The sequence below is a fragment of the Primulina eburnea genome, chromosome 13, assembly GCF_022965805.1.
Source record: "Primulina eburnea isolate SZY01 chromosome 13, ASM2296580v1, whole genome shotgun sequence".
NCBI classification, from domain to species: Eukaryota; Viridiplantae; Streptophyta; class Magnoliopsida; order Lamiales; family Gesneriaceae; genus Primulina; species Primulina eburnea.
The window spans coordinates 5,632,824-5,645,715 of NC_133113.1; positions in this window are offsets into that span (position 1 = coordinate 5,632,824).

A 12,892-nucleotide genomic window follows, 5' to 3' on the forward strand; every position below is an offset into this window, starting at 1 on the left:
CAATAGTGGTATTTGTGTTGAAAATATGGCGTCATTATCTGTATGGTGAGCGGTGTGTAATTTACACTGACCACAAGAGTTTGAAATATTTCTTCATGCAAAAAGAATTGAATATGCGACATCGACGTTGGTTGGAATTAGTGAAAGATTACGATTGTGTTATTAATTTTCATCCGGGTATAAACAATGTTGTTGCAGATGCATTGAGTCGAAAATCTAATTCTATTGTCGCAATTCAAGTACAAGAACAAATTTTATGGGATTTACAGAACTTTCATATTGACTTTATTCCAAAAGGAGCTGCAATCCGATTATCATCCCTCATGGTTCGACCAATACTTGCAGACATAATCAAGGTCGAACAAAGTGCAGATAATGAATTACAATAACTGAGACAATGAGATGAAGAAAAAGGAAATTTGAAATTTGAATTGTGTTGGAACATTTCTTGTTTGCAATCTTGATTTTGATGTTAAAAAAACTTGTTTATTTGTTTTTAATGAGTTTACCTAAGTGCGCATAAACTGAAACTGGTCAGGCTTTGAACTGATCAATTACCAAGCTTAAACTGAAGATATCGAGATGCAAACTGAAAGTGTCAACTGATTGATCGAACTGAACCAGTTCAACTGAAGTATCAAGAGCAGTTCAACTGATTGTCCAGATGATAGGTGGTTCAGCATTAAATCTTCAGAAGCCCAGCCAGCTGATGAAGTGTTCAACTAATGAAGAGACAAACTGACCAGTTCAACTGAATCAGTGAAATCAGTTTGTGGAATGAGTCAACTGATTTCACCTCACCAGTTCAAGACCAGTTCAACTGACCAGTTCAGAACATCAGTTAGGAGCGAACAAGTTTGTAGATACGACGAGCTTAATTCAGTTGTGCACAAAGGTACAAAAGCTATAGTACGATCAAGGTACAATAAGAGACGTTGCATTAGAGCTTAAAGTCAAAAGTTCCGGAATGAATTTCGAGGAACAGATTCAAAATGCGACTATCACAATAATTGAGTCTCACTGTACGTTCAGCCAAACGCCTATAAATAGAAGCCGAAGCTCAGTGAATAAGACAAGATGATAATTGAAAAGTGAAAAGAAGAAGGGTACGCATATTGCATATCATCTTACAAGAGAGAAGCAATCAGCTTAGATTATAAGCCTATTTCCTCAGTGTGTGAGAACACCTTTCGAGTAGTTTTCAGAGATTATTTCTCATACAAGCACACACACCACCACTCAAATACAGTCTTGCACAAAGACAATAAAATTGTGTATGTAGTATTTCTCACATAGACGTTAAAGAATGTTGGCTGGAAGGTGCTGCCTTCAGTCGTAGCTAGGAGTTCAGTTTAGGTAATAGTGTAAGTCCTAGCTGGGTGGGTTATTAGCTCTCAGTTCATTGATTTAATCTTAGCATTCATGCTACTCATTAGATCTATTCAGTTAACCACTGATAAATGATAAGAAAAACTAAGAGTTTCAGTTTGACATTATTCAAAGTCTAACTGAAGTGGATTATTATAGTTTCTTTGTAATCAATCAAAGTCTTTTAGCAAATTCCTATCCTTGAGATAGGAGGGGTAACGTAGGAGCAGATGAAGCCTCTGAACATCCATAAAACTTTTTGTGTCCATCATTTTATTCATTCTATTATCAGGATATCATAGCCAAAGTATTCAATCTGCCGTTCAGTTTGTTTCCGTACTACGACTATTAGTTAACTGATCGATACTGACATACAAGATTACAAGATCAGTTCCTTAAAGAACTTATTCATATCCGAAAAGATTTAAAAAATCGACGTCTTTATTCAACCCCCCTTTTCTAAACACATCATCTATATTAACCGATCCTAACATGATCTCTGGCTCGACATTTGCCATGAGAAGTGTCTGATTCTGAGTCCGTCCATTTGCTTTTTCCATCATCACCAACAAACACTTCCTGATTTTGTTTCTTCTTGAAAGATCTTTTCTTATCCTTAGATCTTATCTTCTCATATGACTTCTTATCGTATTTCTTGGGCATATTGCAATATGAAATAAAATTGCCTTTTTTCCATAGTTATAAAAAGTTTGATTATCATCATCTTTATCTTTTTTACGATAAGAAATGAATTAGACTATATATATATATATATATATTTGTTTATATATAAATATATTTGTTTATATATAAATTTTGATAAATTTTATAACAAATAAGGACATTGCTTAGTTCTTTATCTGATCACCAGATTTCCTACTGGAAGATTCTTCGCTTGCGGTCGAATATGGATATTGTTGTGTTAGCTTTGATAATATTCATTGGGCGGTTTTTGATTATATATCACATGTCATCATCATGTGATGCTAAGTATGCATGTGCATCCGTATATTTCAATCATCAAAATCTTCTTTTGAGAACATAATGATCTATTTAAATATTTCATTATTAATATATGATTATCAGAGTTCAATAAAAAAAAATCGCTCTGATGTCACTTGTTGGGATCGAGATAGAGTTTATTAGGGGTAAATAAACTCTTTTAAAATTTCTTATAAAACTTAAGTTGGTTTTAAAACCCTTTCTTGAACAGCTAGGTTTAAGTGGACTACATAAAATGATTTTGAGTGCGAAAAACGATTTGTTTAAACTTAGTGATAAAGTATATATTCAATAGAAGCAGGAGTTAACAAGACATCTAAAAATAAGAAAGAAAACAAGTTAAAATGCATAAGTAAATGAGATAGAATTTATGGATGTTTGGAGATACATATTCATATGTCACCCCTTATTCCACTTAGGAAAAAAATTTACTAAAAGACTTTGATTTATACCATCCTTCTATAAGCTTACTTCGAATAGGAATTATCACACAGTCTAAGTAAAAACTCGTAGTCTCAATTCAACACAAGTTCTGGCTTGATTAAGAACCCTCGGTTTATCAGAAAGAACAAATTTTCCAATGATTAGCTTGGACGACTACAGTTGGTAGGGTAGCACGAGTTAATCTTTGAAGATCTGATACGAACAGATAGGCGTGTGCTAAGTGAGCAGTTTGATATCTTAGAAAAAATTAGAGTGCTAGAGATATTTTATATAGGCAAATTGTAAGATTGACTCTTGTTAATTGAATTGTTGTAATCTGTCTTCTGAAACTGTATATCTATACTTGAAAAGCTTCAACGGTCGGAAAACTTTTCACCGATCATCTGTGCTAACTCTCGACATAATGAAATTGTCAATATCTCTTCATCGTATGATGCATTAAATGCACATTTAATGTTTATTTGCTTTTTACTGCTTCGTCTCAAGGCTTCTGAAAAGTTGATTTACTTTTTGATATTTTAGGAAATATTTATGTTAATCGAAAGTTGGTAGGATATTGTGTTTGTCACTTTATCTGATAGTCATGGAACGACTTTATTTGTTGTATCCATCTTGATCTGCTAATATCTGACTGACTAGATTTGGATGTCAGACTCTGAGATTACTTCGATAGAGCGGTCTAAGTTGAAACACATACAAGTAATCATCTTCTGCTGATGTCTGAAGCTTGTGCTTCTGATAAAATAATGAACGGTTTGACTTATCCGGCGGCTAAAATCCTGTATTTACATGAAAAAGACATATGTGTCTGAAATGGCTCGATGTTGTTGTTTGTCATTGACTAGTAGCGATTGAGCTTCGGAAGTTCATTTACTTCACCACAAAAACTTATATGAGATCGTCTTACAGGTCAATTTTGTGAGATACATTTTGATTCAATCTGAATTGGGTCAAATTATCTAAAAAAACTTACCCTTTCTCAAATGAGGGATGTAGTACGCGGGTCGATGATGTATATAGATAAAGATGTGAACATAGGAATAAGGTATATTAAATACTCAAAATTTTTTGGGAGACTGGACAACACAACAAACTTTATTGATTAATAACAAGATTGTTGAAAAATAATATTTAAAATGTGTGTATTGAAAATTTGAATGTTGAATATTGAAAATAAGAGTTGTAAAATTTAGAAATTTGTGAGTGATGATGTAGGTAATGATGTATTTTATTTTTGGATTATTTGTAAAGATTTTCTATAAATAAATCTCTCATATGTGAAGAAAATCACAATTGAGTAGAGAAAAAAATATTATAAAGTGTGTAGTTTGGTAAATTTTGAGAGTTTGAGATTTTTACTTTTTACCATAAATTTTTACTTTTTCACAACACGTTATCAGCAAGAAGCTCTAAAAGTCCTCGATATTTTTTCAAGCTCCAAACAGAAGAAAAAGGTAACAAAAGTAATAATATTTATTTTACTGTTATTTATTTATTGTGTATATATTTAATATATAATATAATGTTATTATTAGAAATAATACAAATAAATTTTTCAAAAAACTTGTTATAAATCCTGGGAGGATGTTAAGACGACATCCCACACTCTCGATAAGGGATACGACAAGTATAAAAGCCTATAAGGTTTTTAAACAAAACAAATTATGATACCTCATTATAATAAAGTGATATGATATACATAATTATTTAAACATGACTAATATTATATACATCATATTATTACCATAAAATTATACAAATACATACATTTATTTTTTGTACACCAACGGTCATAAACGGTAACAAAACGGCTAGTTTTTGCCCTATAAATATGATCTCAAAAACACATTCAATCACTCCAACTTTCTCTTCTTCTCTAAAAATTATTCTTCATCAAATTTTTCGAAGAAAAAAGAAGATGGCTTTCTCAAGGTTATTTTTAATTATTTTGGTTATCATACTCACGAGTTTTTTATTTATCGGAGAATATCCTCCTCGTGTGTTTTCTTTATTTTTACAAATGCTTGTACTTGTTGTTTATCCATTACTTTGTATTGCAATATTCATTAACTAATAAAATGCATTGTAACTTTTTTTAGTACCACCATGTCAAACTTAACAAAGCTCGAATTTGTTGCGCTCGACATCACCGGAAAAAATTATATGCCATGGACTCTCGATGTAGAAATGCATCTTGAGTCATTGGGTCTAAGCGAAACCATTAAAGAAAATGGTATATCTTCATCACAAGAAAAAGCAAAAGCTATAATATTTTTGCGCCGACATCTCGATGAAGGTTTAAAATGTGAATATCTCATCGAAAAAGATCCCATGGCTCTGTGGAAAAGATTGAAAGAAAGATTTGAACATATAAGGGAAGTTATACTTCCGACCGCCCGTGATGAATGGAATATGTTAAGATTCCAAGATTTTAAGAAAGTCAGTGATTACAATTCAGCGATGTATCGAATAATCTCGCAGCTAAAATTTTGTGGACATGAGGTCACAGAATCAGAAATGCTTGAAAAAACATTTTCCACATTTCACGCATCAAATATAACTTTACAACAACAATATAGAGTGCGTGGATTTGCGAGATATTCTGAGCTCATCGACTGTCTTCTTGTGGCGGAAAATAACAACGAGCTATTAATGAGAAATTATCAGTCCCGACCTACTGGATCATCAGCATTTCCAGAAGTAAATGCTGTAAGTAAAAATGAATTTAAACCTGGAAACCAAAATCAAATTCAAAGACAAGGTTTTGGTCGAGGTCGAGGTCGTGGTCGTGGACATGGACGTGAAATTGGTCGTGGTCGTGGTAGTGGTCGAGGCCGTGGTTTTGAAAACAATAAATATAATTATTTTTATAACTCATCTCAAAAGGGCGTCACGAACCACCCACAAAAAAGGCATCATGAGAACATGAGTGTTAATGAAAATCACTCGAAAAGATTTGAATGTTCTTGTTTCAGATGCGGCACTCCAGGACATTGGTCCCGTATTTGTCGAGCCCCTGAGCATCTTTGCAAGCTCTATAAAGAATCGATAAAGGGGAAAGAAAAAGAGACCAACTTTACTGAACGCAGTGACCGTTTGAGTGATTCAACTTATTTTGATTCTGCTGATTTTATGAATGATTTCTCTGAAAATGATCAATATGTTGGTGGGATAGAAATGAACAATATTGATACTGCAAATTTTCTCAATGATTTCTCTGAAAATGAACAATATAGTGGTAGAATATAAATGTACAATAATTTATTTTTCATGTATTTATATAATAATGTTTTATTGTACATTTATGATATGTGTTATATTTACATATGTGTATTGTCATTAATTTTTTTTCATTGCATTTTTTTGAAGTTCAAATATGGAAAATGCTATGAGCAAAGCTGAAGTTTGCATACCCGATATTGGTACAACGCACATTATCATCCGAGATAAAAAATATTTCTTGGAACTAAAACCAACAAAAACAACATTGAATACAATATCAGGTCTTGTAGACTTGATTAAAGGATGTGGTAAAGCATAATTTTTGTTACCCAATGGTACAAAATTTTTGATCAATAATGCTTTATATTCACCACAATCGAAAAGAAATTTGTTGAGTTTTAATGATATATATTCCCATGGATATGATACTCAAACAATGAATGAAGGGAATGAGAAATATATGTGTCTTACCACATATAAATCAGGAAAGAGATATGTGATTGAAAAACTACCAATGCTCCCTACTAGATTGCATTATACACATATAAGACCCATTGAATCAAACATGGTAGTTGATAATTCTTCAATATTAACCAATTGACATGATCGATTAGGACATCCTGGTTCAACAATGATGCAAAAAATTATAGAAAATACACATGGTCATCCGTTGAAAGACCAGAAGATCTTTCAGAATAATAAGTTTCAATGTAAAGCATGTTCTCTTGGAAAACTTATTATAAAACCATCAACAGCCAAAATCCAAACTGAATCACCAATGTTTCTTGAACGTATTCAGGGTGATATTTGTGGACCAATCCATCCACCATGTGGACCATTCAGATATTTTATGGTATTGATTGATGCCTCCAGCAGATGGTCACATGTATGTTTATTGTCAAATCGAAATGTTGCATTTGCAAGATTACTTGCTCAAATAATAAAATTGAGGAATCAATTTCCTGATTATACAATCAAGAAAATTAGACTTGATAATGCTGGTGAATTTACTTTCCAGACTTTCAATTATTATTGTATGTCTATGGGAATCATTGTTGAGCATCCTGTTGCTCATGTACATACACAGAATGGATTGGCTGAATCATTGATTAAACGTTTTCAAATGATTGCTAGACCAATGATTATGAAAACAAAGCTTCCTAATTCTATATGGGGACATGCAATTTTACATGCTGCTGCATTAATTCGCATAAGACCAAGTGCATATCACAAATACTCCCCATTGCAGCTTGCATTTGGTAATGAACCAGACATTTCTCATCTGAGAATTTTTGGATGTATGGTGTATGTGCCTATTGAACCACGTCAACGAAAGAAAATGGGACCTCAAAGAAAAAATAGAATTTATATCGGTTATGATAGTCCATCAATCATTCAATATCTTGAACCTCACACAGGCGACGTGTTCACAGCACGTTTTGTTGATTGTCATTTTAATGAAGAAATCTTCCCAATGTTAGGGGGAGAACAGAAACATACCGAAAAGGAAATTACATGGTATGTATCATCATTGTTACATCTGGATCCAAGAACAAAACAATGTGAAAAAGATGTACAGCAAATTGTGCACTTGCAAAGAATAGCAAATCAAATACCGGATGCATTTGCAGACACAAAAGGGGTGACTAAATCATATATACATGCTGCAAATGCCCCTGCTCGAATTGAAATTCCGAAGAAACAAATTGAAGATACTCATGATGTCATTAAACGCCTGAAGCGTGGAAGGCCAGTCGGTTCCAAGGATAAAAATCCTCGAAAAAGAAAATTCATAGAGAAACACGATGATCACCAAATAGAAAATGATGTTCCTGAAGAAACACATGATGATCACAAAATAGAGAATGATGTTCCTGAAGAAACACATGATTATGAAAATGTTCTGTCAGAACCACAAACTGACGAGAATCATGAAATCTCTATCAATTATATTAATACTGGAAAAATATGGAACCGAAAAGATATAGAAGAAATTGATGATATATTTTCTTATAATGTGGCAATCGACATCATAAATGATAATGAAGATCATGAACCAAAATATTTTGGTGAATGTAAAAATCGGCAGGATTAGATAAAATGGAAAGATGCCATCCAGGTTGAATTGGATTCGTTAAATAAACATAATGTTTTTGGACCTATAGTCCTTACACCTGAAGGTGTAAAACCTGTTGGATACAAATGGGTTTTTATTCGAAAGCGAAATGAGAAAAATGAAATAGTAAGATATAAAGCTCGACTTGTTTCACAAGGTTTTTCTCAAAGGCATGTAATTGATTATGAAGAAACGTATTCTCCCGTGATGGATGCAATTACGTTTCGGTATTTGATTAGCTTGGTGGTATCTGAAAATTTAGAAATGCGTCTTATGGATGTTGTTACAGTTTACTTATATGGATCACTTGATAGTAATATTTATATGAAAATCCCTGAAGGATTTAAGATGTCTGAAGCACAAAGTTCAAAACCCAGAGAATGTTATTCGGTGAAATTACAAAGATCATTATATGGTTAAAACATTCCGGTCGATTGTGGTATAATCGACTAAGTGATCACTTGATGAAAAAGGGATATGTAAATAATTCAATATGCCCTTGTGTTTTCATTAAGAAAACAATATCCGGATGCGTAATTATTGCTGTATATGTTGATGATTTAAACATCATTGGAACGAATAAGGAAATTCAAGAAGTTGAGTCATACTTGAAGGAAGAATTTGAAATGAAGGATCTTGGAAAAACTAAGTATTGTCTGGGTTTACAAATTGAAAAAAAAGAATGCGGAATATTTGTTTACCAGACAAATTATACAGAAAAGATCCTTAAACGTTTTAATATGGATAAATCAAATCTTTTCAGTACTCCAATGGTTGTTAGATAATTAAACATAGAAAAGGATCCATTCCGTCCATGTGAAGATGATGAAGATATTCTTGGTCCAAAAGTACCATATCTAAGTGCTATCGGTGCTCTTATGTATCTTACAAATTTTACAAGGCTTGATATATCCTTTGCCGTAAATCTGTTGGCAAGATTTAGCACATATCCAACAAAGAGACACTGGAACGGAATTAAACATATATTCCGTTATCTACGAGGAACGACAGACTTGAGACTTTTGTATTCAAAGATGCTAATCCAAGTATAATTGGTTATGCCGATGCTGGATACTTATCTGATCCACACAAGGCACGTTCACAAACTGGATATGTATTTACTCGTAGAGGCACTGCAATTTCTTGGCGTTCACAGAAACAAACGCTCGTAACAACTTCATCAAATCATGCCGAGATTATTGCACTACATGAAGCAAGTCGTGAATGTGTGTGGTTAAAATCAATGACCCAACATATTCAAATCTCATGCGGATTATCATTTGACGAGAAGCCTTTGATACTATATATGAAGATAATGTTGCATGTGTTGCTCAAATGAAAGAAGGATACATAAAAAGCGACAGAACTAAACATATTCCTCCTAAGTTCTTCGCATTCACCAAGGAGCTTGAGAAGAATAAATGTATTGATGTTCGTCACATTCAATCAAGTGAAAACTCATCAAATCTCTTCACAAAGGCACTTCCTACGTCAATATTCAGAAAGAACATATATAATATTGGGATGCGCAATCTAGAAATTTGTGAAGAATTGTTCGTGTCAACATGAGGGGGAGTTTACGTGACTGCACTCTTTTTCCCTATGGTTTTTATCCCAATGGGTTTTTCCTAGTAAGGTTTTTAACGAGGCAGTATAAAAACACGTAATGAAGACAATCATTAAGATCATCATCACAAGGGGGAGTGTTGAAAAATAATATTTAAAATGTGTGTATTGAATATTTGAATGTTGAATATTTGAATATTGAAAATTAGAAATGTAAAATTTAGAAATTTGTGTGTGATGATGTAGGTAATGATGTATTTTATTTTTGGATTATTTGTAAAGATTTTCTATAAATAGATCTCTCATTTGTGAAGAAAATCACAATTGAGTAGAGAGAAAAATATTATAAAGTGTGTAGTTTGGTAAATTTTGAGAGTGTGAGATTTTTATTTTTACCATAAATTTTTACTTTTTCACAACAAGGATATCCTATTTTAAAATAGGTCAGAGAATATTTTGTCTTTTTTATATTATTTAAAAAATGCGTAGATGGGTGACAAATTTTCTAGAAAACATGTATTTGATTTGATTTTTTTTAATAAAAAAATTTTATTTTCATAATTATTATATTAAATTATGGTGTATTGAAAATGTAATGGATCTTGGTCAAAAAATAACCAAAAATGGAAAAAAAATATAGGTTCTGAGACTAAAATGCAAATTCATCGTTAACATGACCAAAACTGAAATTTTTTAAAAATTATATGATAAAAAATATCAATATAATGCACATAGGTTTAATGCTACTATGTGGTGCCCTACATCTTAGTAAGTTCATGTGTATGCACTTTTATATGCGCTGATACTTACGAACGTAGATTTTTCGTAGTGCATTGAATTTGGATGGGATATGAATGATCAAATATTTGTGAAGTAATTTTATCTCTTTATTCTCTATAATTTACATCAAACATTGACAATATGTTCGGATAACTAATAGCATGAATATAATCAAATGGTCAATTAATCATATCCAGATGTTAAGGAGAATAAAGATATTAATTTGCTTGGATCAAAATTAGATAGACTTTTCTCTAAAATCTAATTTCATGTCTTTGAACCGTCTATATCCTTATGATTTAGCAATATGAGATATAATTTTACGATTAAATAATTAAATTAATATCTGAGAATTATATTCTCGCCAAAATTAGCCTTGTATATTTGTATTTATAATCATTTTGAGTAACATATGTTTTTTAATTTACGTATAAAAAAAGGGGTAAAAATAGTCGAATTAAAATTATTGTAGGAAATTCTGTTTAACATAAACTGTAAAAACGTTATGTGTATCAGACACCAATGTTGTCCTAGATATTGTAACACCTAATGACAATACACAACAAAATAATAAAACACAAAAAATAAATAACTTAAATAAAATAACTCAGAAATAATTATGTACAAGTATAAATACTTTCACAAATATTGTCTTGAAATGTCTCCAACAACCACGAAAACATTGTTGTAAATAGTGAGATAATTTCTTTCTATCTCTCTACTTTTCTGCCATTGTGCGTAGCATATGATCCTCGTATTTTTATGTATGTCTTTCTCTATAATTGTTTCCTTGATTAGATACCCACAAATCATGGTGAGACACAATTTATAAGAAAATAAATATCTTAAGCACATCAAATCACATCCAGACTTAACCTTTATAAACCTATAGAAAGACAACTTTAATCAATTATTTAACAAAATCTTATCATCAGGAAAAGATAATTTAAAGAATAAGTTAAATCTTGGAACCCCAAAATTAATTTTCCTTTCAATTATAATTGATACGATACAATAGCAAAATATCTTATCTCGAACGTAAATGTTTTTACAGGAAAGAATTAACAACTAGTAAATAAATATGATCTAACCTATGTATACATAAATTTCCTAATCTTCAATTGTTGGTGCATCGTGTTCTCGCACCCAAGATGTAACAGAAGTTGTTCTTAGGCGTCGTGTGTTTAGAAACATTTATCGGACGTTTAGAATTATACCTTTGTGTTCTAAACGCTGGACTCTAAATTATTCTGCTGTTTAGGCGGATATAGCTCTTCTTGTAAATCCCTACGAACGGCTCTTTTCATTTGATCGCCTAATTAGGTCCACGATCAAAGACTATCTTCCTCGCTTGGTTTGCACTATAAAATCCAAACGATTTATGCATTGAGACCGTGGTCTTCGAATTTCCAAAATCCAGAGACCGGGCGGCGGCGGAAGAACGAGGTGGCCGAAAATTTTCTCTTCACCAAGTCTTGGGTGTAATAATTGTCCCGTCTTGGTAGAGCGATCAAACCGTGGTTCTTGAGCTACTGTGTAATGCCCGAGATTTTGATTATGATAATCCGAAATGAATTGATGATAATCGATGTGATTATAGACGGAACAGATCGGACCGAGAAAGACGAGAAAATGCATGGAAATGTGCGAAGAACAGTAGCCCTCGCGCATATGCGCGACTAGTAGGCGCGCACATGCGCGAGTTGGGCAGAGGACCTCGCGCATATGCGCGAGCTGTGCGAGTGATGTCCAGTAGACCTCGCGCATATGCGCGGAGATGAGGCGCGCATATGCGCGAGTAGACGGGAAGGCACGCGCCGAGACAGAATGTCTCGCGCATATGCGCGGAAGGTGGTCGCGCATATGCACGAGACGTGTTGTATGAAAAATGTGCCACTCGTCCTTTCGCATGTACGTGTAAGTATATATATATATATAAACGTACATTTTATCCTTCAGAAGCAAAAAGAATCGAGAAAGGTTCTGAAAAAGAGTGAAAAATCCTTACGCCTTTATATTTCAATCCGTCTATCAGAATTTGAATCCGATTGCGGTACTGAGTTTCTATCGACGTAGGCTACAACTGGACGTAATTTTTGCTACATTTGAATATGATTTGAAAATATGGTATTGTCAGAATCTGATAGGATTCATATATGATGTTCTTGACATGTTAGACATCGTATAATCGAAATCGGACTGAAGAATAGATACCATATGGAATTGTTATGAATTTTAGAGTTGATTTGATATCAGAATTGAGTTGTTATTGATTATGAGGTGTTGGGATTGATATCTGACTGATATGGTAGTGATGGATATATTGAAAATACGACGTTATGCTGTTGAAACAGAATTTGATTGAATTCTGATTATATCCAGTATTGATTGAGT